General features: G+C 38.2%; 1 protein-coding gene across 2 annotated transcripts in view; it reads left to right on the forward strand.

Annotated features, from left to right (window-relative positions):
• si:dkey-34e4.1 (carboxyl-terminal PDZ ligand of neuronal nitric oxide synthase protein) overlaps window positions 1-7,500 on the forward strand; it is a 128,075-nt gene that overhangs the window by 102,021 nt on the left and 18,554 nt on the right. The gene's annotated exons all lie outside the window — the stretch shown is intronic.

A 7,500-nucleotide genomic window follows, 5' to 3' on the forward strand; every position in this document is an offset into this window, starting at 1 on the left:
ATACTCAAATTTGTAGTATCATCCTTAAACAATGTGAAGTATCCAAAAAAAGAGAAAAGTGATTGTTACATTTTAACAGAAGTGTAGATAGAAACATGTTGCAACAGAAAGTAACCATATATTAATAATAGTAACCACATATTAATAATAGTTTGTTGAAAATAATACAACTGAAAATGTCAGAGCATACATCAGCAGCCAAGTTAGGAACCTTTGTAGCTCGTTTTGAAATATAAATTATGTTATTGTGATATAAACAATTACTACACATGAAATATTCCATCCATCCATCTTTTTCGCTTATCCGAAGTCGGGTCGCGGGTGCAGCAGCCTAAACAGAGACTTCCTTCTCCCTAGCTACTTCGTCCAGCTCTTACCATGAATTGATTAACGTGGACCCCGACTTAAACAAGTTGAAAAACTTATTCGGGTGTTACTATTTAGTGGTCAATTGTACGGAATATGTACTGTACTGTGCAATCTAATAATAAAAGTTTTAATCAATAAAAAAAAAACCTGGGGATCCTGAGGCATTCCCAGGCCAGCTTGTCCTGGGTCTTCCCCGTGGTCTCCTACCGGTGGGACATGCCCTCAACATTCCGCTTAGAATTTTTTTTTAAGGAACATTTTGCATTTTTTTGCCTTAAAAAAACAGGGTTTTCTTTAACAAAAATGGCATAAAACATCTTTAAAAATTATTAAAAATCTAAAGTTAATGTAGAAATTCATCAAGAAATATGTGACTTATTTTTTTTTTAATTTATGACTGAGACCCTTCTGGGAGCCCTGAAACAAACTTGATGGGAGCTCGAAAGCAGTGGTTCTCAAACTTTTTTCACCAAGTAGAACCTCAGATGGCACTCCAAGTGTCAACATAATGACAAACATTAAAGGTGCCATATGTAATAATCATGTGATTTTATCATGTGATTTGGCTGTCACCATACGTTTCACTTTGCCATGATGACAGCCGTGCTATTGTTGGTACCCATTTCCTCAGCGTATCAGCATATTGAGAAGGAAATAGGCACTGACACCCATATTCACATAGATTTTATTTGTCGAAAATATATTTTGCCCTATCAGTTGGATGACATATCGACATACAGGCTAACAGGCAAATATTTCCCCCGTTAGCCTATATGTCGATGTGTCATTGACCGGGCTAGCATGCTAAGCATTCGTTGCACGAACATACTAGCTTTGTTAGACAAGATCATAGACTGTATTGGACAATATAGTTTACATACCAAATGTCCATCTCCATTTATTACAAGTAATAAGAAAACGTAAATGCCTGACTTACCTATCAAGGAGGAAATTAGCATGTTTGGCGTCAGATGAAAAAAATCTTCTCCGCCTTCAAGCGTCTCCATCTTTCAAAGGCATCCCCGATACAAATCCTTGTTTTGTTCCTGGCTTTGTCATGAATAAGGCCTTTTAGATTTACTAAGGTCTGATATGTTTAGTAACTTTACCAGTGGCAGTAGCTCGACGAACCTGGATGTGACACACTCACAGACTTTATTATTGGTCAAACGGTGGAGGGCGGGACATCGAAATGAAAACAATAACAAGATTTCGGGGCTGTAAATCTAATTTTGAAATTAGCATATAGTGGCTGAACTACTGTTATCAGTTATAGAGGTATTGGAAAAGAACATGATGTATTAATGCCTTTTGACATATTAGGGCCATTTAATGATGACTTGACATGAAATTATTACATATGGCTCCTTTAAAATACATCAGCGTTAAAAAAAACAAGGCATGGGTTTTATTTAACAAGAATATTTAATATTTGTGGCCACATTATTATACACAGTTTGAACAGTAACACTGTGTTGGAATATTTCAGTAAGGGATTCTAAGCTGACCCCGCATACCACAGTTTGAGAATATAAAGATTTAATTAAAAAAATCAATATATTGTATTGGGTTTGAAAATGAAAACTATCAAAATGGCCCCTGTATGCTTTAATTTTGTGTGGACTTGAAAGTGCGTCATGTGAGACACTCGTCACCATTGTTGCTCTTGTGGCCCTTTTAGACAATTTTTGGGCCGAAAAAGGCGGTTGGCAGCTTGTGGTATAAGCAAACGTCCAAAACGTAAGAAAAAGCGTCCCTCTGTGTTTACTTTGACCAGAGCTTACTTATGTTTCCTCCTCGCTCCCATTGGGCGTCCCTACCAAATGGCTGCAGTCGTCATTTAATCCTCAAACGTCGACATGAAGTATGTAATTACTTTTTAATGAGCTCTTAATCCGTTCAAGGCCAAAGCGACGAGCAGCAAAAACATGTGCGGTGAAAAGCTTGCACTGTCCCTCCTCCCTTGCCTTCATCAAAACAATGGCAATGAAAAAAAGGAGTGTACATTTTCCTTTGTGTGCCTCTGCTTCCACTCAAACGTTGCGGTTTCCGCTCAGCTGCCCTCCCCAAAAAAACGTTTAAAGGGAAGAAAAGTCCAACCTCAAATCTTTTCCTAAAGAGAAGAATTGTTGCTTTCCGACTTGAAATGTGTGCCAGGATCAAACTTCCCCCCTTTTTTCCTTTTCTCGGCCGTTACGTAAGAAGCAGCAGGACGTCTTTGTCCTCTCGTGGAGCTGAACCAGGACTGCACAATATTAGAAGTGGCTCTCGGCCATGTTGGGAAGGCAGAATGTGTGGGCTGTGTGTTGCAGGTGTACCTAATGCAGTGGCCCCCGTTGGTGCAAGAAGTTCGCCGTCTGACTTTGAGGCAGTCGCTGCTCTCGCCGCAGTGCAACAGCTGCACGTTTTAGTGCTCCTATTCCAGAATGCTGCTTGAGTGTTTTATATTTGGCCAGGAAGATAACACGTCTCCACTAAACCTCAGTTTAGTAGCCCCGCCCTTCAGGCACATACATAAAAAAGAATAATAATAGAAGATGAAATGGGCGTTTACGTCTTTAAAAATTAAAGTGCAAAACCCAAAACCAGTGAAGTTGGCACTCGTTGGCAAATCGTAAATAAAAAACCAAATATAATGATTTACAAATCCTTTTCAACCTGTATTTAATTGAATAGACTGCAAAGACAAGATACTTAACGTTCGAACTGGTAAACTTTGTTATATTTTGCAAATATTAGCTCATCTGGAATTTGATGCCTGCAACATGTTTCAAAAAAGCTGGCACAAGTGGAAAAAAAGACTTAGAAAGTTGAGGAATGCTCATCAAACACTTATTTGGAACATCCCACGGGTGAACAGGCTATTTGGGAACAGGTGGGTGCCATGATTGGATATAAAAGCAGCTTCCATGAAATGCTCAGTCATCCACAAACAAGGATGGGGCGAGGCTCAACACTTTGCGTGAGCAAATTGTCGGACAGTTTAAGAACAACATTTCTCAACGAGCTATTGCAAGGAATTTAGGGATTTCACCATCTACGGTCTGTAATATCATCAAAAGGTTCAGAGAATCTGGAGAAATCCCTGCACGTAAGCGATGATATTAAGGACCTTCGATCCCTCAGGCGGTACTGCATCAAAAACCGACATCAGTGTTTAAAGTATATCACCACATGGGCTCAGGAACACTTCAGAAAACCACTGTCAGTAACTACAGTTGGTCGCTACATCTGTAAGTGCAAATTAAAACTCTACTATGCAAAGCGAAAGCCATTTATCAACAACACCAAGAAACGCCGCCGGCTTTGCTGGGCCCGAGCTCATTTAAGATGGACTGATACAAAATGGAAAAGTGTTCTGTGGTCTGACGAGTCCACATTTCCAATTGTTTTTGGAAACTGTGGACGTTGTGTCCTCTAGGCCAAAGAGGAGAAGAACCATCCGGAAAGTTCAAAAGCCAGCATCTCTGATGGTATGGGGGTGTATTAGTGCACGAGGCATGGGTAACTTACATATCTGTGAAGGCACCATTAATGCTGAAAGGTACATACAGGTTTTGGAGCAACATGTGTTGCCATCCAAGCAACGTCTTTTTCATGGACGCCCCTGCTTATTCCAGCAAGACAATGCCAAGCCACATTTAGCCCGTGTTACAACAGTGTGGCTTCGTAGTAAAATAGTGCGGGTACTAGACTGTTCTGCCTGTAGTCCAGACCTGTCTCCCATTGAAAATGTGTGGCCCAATATGAAGCGTAAAATACGACATTGAACTGTTGAACAACTTAAGCTTTACATCAAGCAAGAATGGGAAATAATTCCACCTGAAAAGCTTCAAAAATTGGTCTCCTCAGTTCCTAAACGGAAAGGCCATGTAACACAGTGGTAAAAATGCCTCTGTGACAACTTTTTTGCAATGTGTTGCTGCCATTAAATTCTAAGGTAATGATTATTTGCAAAAAAAATTACGTTTCTCAGTTCGAACATTTAATATCTTGTCATTGCAGTCTATTCAATTGAATATAAATTGAAAATGATTTTCAAATAATTGGATTCTGTTTTTATTTACGATTTACACAACTGGTTTTGGGTTTTGTACATCAAGAACTAAGTCAGAGCTGGTGTTGAGATTGAGAACACTTCACAAAGTTTAGTATTTTTCTCAAACATTGACAGTGCGCCGTTTTTTTATTACATGGTGTAATGATAAGTGTGACCCATAGATAGCAGTTACACATAAGAAATACATGTGGACTGCAGCCTGGAGCCCCTTGTTCAATAAATGACACTCGCAAGTACCGTAAGCAAGCAACACCAAAACGTTGATGTTTCAGTGAGAATATGAAACATTACACACGGCGCTGAAAAATCTGTCAAAATGTTTTATTACGACTTTGGTAAGCTATGAAGCCGCAACGCTTGATGGAATGCGGAGCTTTACGCCTCCGTAGTCAGACGTACTGTGCTTCAACATACAGATATTATTAGGGTGTGTGGATAAGGACCCCAAAATGGCACCTATTAGCAGACATATTATCTGGCATTTTGTTTCGCAATATTATGCAAAACCAACTTTTCTTACCTTCTGGTACCTGCTGATGTGTATTTGGGATCTGCATAAGTCCTGAAAATTTGTAGTCAATAAACTTCTTCTTTTTCTCTATCCTCTTGTTGTGGGGCATTCGTCCTCCGCTGTTGCCATTTGTAATACAAAGTAGTGTAAAGTACTAACTTATATCTGTCAGTAGACTCGCTATGGAAGCGCTAAAAACTACCGGTACAACAAAATGACGTGGAGAAGACGCTGTGCCTTTCGGACACGTGTGAAAAGCGACTTTGTATGGTAATTTAAGTACAAATAATCAATACTCAAACCGTGGACAACATAAAAGCCTTATTTAGTGTGCGTGCAGTGTTCAGGCGTGTGAAATTTCCACAAAAACTTGCGTATTTAGACAAAAATAATCAGCTGCAGGTTTTAACTGTTCCTCTTGCCTTAACGTCGCACTGAGTTGCAGGACAGGGAGACGATCAGTAGCTCGCTAGCTAGCAACCATCTAGTTAGCTTACTTGATGTTGGCTCCGTTAGCTCTCCGAGCCACAACGATGATGTTGGCCTATTTTGCTGCTAATCATATTTGGACGATAACAATGCGAACACTGTTAGTTCCAAACCAGTTACAGTTGTAAAGTATTTATTAGTAGCCAGCGAGAAGGTATATTTTTGAGGTGACGGATTGTAAACAAATGTCACACACCGGAAGTATATTACCTGAGGGGGCGTGGCTACAGGATAGCATTGCCAAATGTTGTCTTTGCATGCATGTTATAGAATGGTATGTACATTTTCAATGATAATAATGTTAGTAAGTTATCTATTAAAAATATATATATGGTACATGAAATGAAACATGTTAGTGTCAAAGAGACGGCCAAAAGAGGTTGGTAGATTAAAATAAATAAAAAGGTCAAATATAGTGTAGAAATGCACACAATTGCAGGAAATTTAGTCTTTTTCTTTATATATGTATATATATATCAGTGGAGGCTCCTCCATAGAGGTGGAGGAGGCCTGGCCTCCCCAATAATTTGAGAGAAGAGAGAGATTTAAAAAAAAACAATAAATATATTTATTTTATTTATTTATTTTAACAAAAAACATATTTTTTATTTTTTATATTCATATTATTTTAGTTTTGTTCATAAATCTAAATGTTCCCATGGCTAAAACCCAATATTGCAATTGTAAAGCAACAGGCCAGATTTCCCTATCAGTTTGTATTAAGGGAGGCCAGGCCTCCCCTAGGAAATTAGCTTCTCATAGAAGTCAATGTAATGCATGCTTTTTCATGCCAATATGTGATTGGCCAGATCACTGAAAATGGGTGGGCAACGGAGGCCTGGCCTCACCATGCATTGTGTCCAGGGCTGAAAGATTGACATTTTGTTCGTCCAATCACATGCTACTGGTTCATTTGGAATCAATCCTTTCCTTTCCTAATCAACACAGAAGCCATTTTGAGAATTCGCCAGCCACTTCAGTCAAACAAACACTCGCCATAGTGGCTACGAGTGTCCTATAAACTTGTGCTTTTCAGGAAATTTAGAGAACACCCCTGGCTATCATCCGTGAAGTTTATAGCTCATATAGCCAAATACTTTTGCTTAAAACGACCTCGGAAATCGGCGAGATTCTGGCGCAATTTGAAGCCAGCACCAACCTGTGGAGTGGAGTCCAGGAGAGAGCATGCCGCCCCTCAGCTAAACCAGATGTGAGTTGAACTAATTAGATGTCTCTACCAGTGTTACACCACTAGTTCTCAGTAGTAATAACACTCCATTTTGTCTGTGTTTCTCAGCAGATAAAGCCAACTGGAACCATATTTTTACATATTTTATATTAAATATATTGAATAAAACTACATATGATAAAGAAAGTGTTATCTTATCTTTTTTATATGCTAAACTTGATTAAATTGGTGATTACATGTTGAAGCTGTAGAAGAATGAAAAATGTAAGCTAAACAAAATTGTTTTTAACTACATAATTAAAATTCCTGCCTTTTACACATGTTCACTTGGCGTTTATATAACATCCAAATGTCATTTCTCAGCTTAATTATCAGGCAGGCTCATAGACTTACAGCAATGTAATTTCTTCAGGAAGGCACAAGGCTAAGCTCTGCACAATGAATTGCATCAGCAAGAACTTTCTGACTGTAGCTTACACTCCAAATAGTATGCCTTTGGCCAGCACAAAGACAGATAAGAGAACAGGGCACATTCCATCGCGAGTGAAGTGAGCAAGCGGAAAAAAATGGCCTCCTCAATTCTGGAAGTCACCAGCCTCCACTGATATATATATATACATATTTATATTTACATACATATATATATATATATATATATACACACACACACACACACACACACACACACACACACATATACATATATATATATATATATATATATATATATATATATATATATATATATATATATATATAGCCCCCACACACAGACACACACACACACACATATATATATATATATATATATATATATATATATATATATATATATATATATATATATATATATATATATATATATATATATATGTGTGTGTG

The sequence above is a fragment of the Entelurus aequoreus genome, linkage group LG08 (assembly GCF_033978785.1).
Source record: "Entelurus aequoreus isolate RoL-2023_Sb linkage group LG08, RoL_Eaeq_v1.1, whole genome shotgun sequence".
Taxonomy (NCBI): domain Eukaryota; kingdom Metazoa; phylum Chordata; class Actinopteri; order Syngnathiformes; family Syngnathidae; genus Entelurus; species Entelurus aequoreus.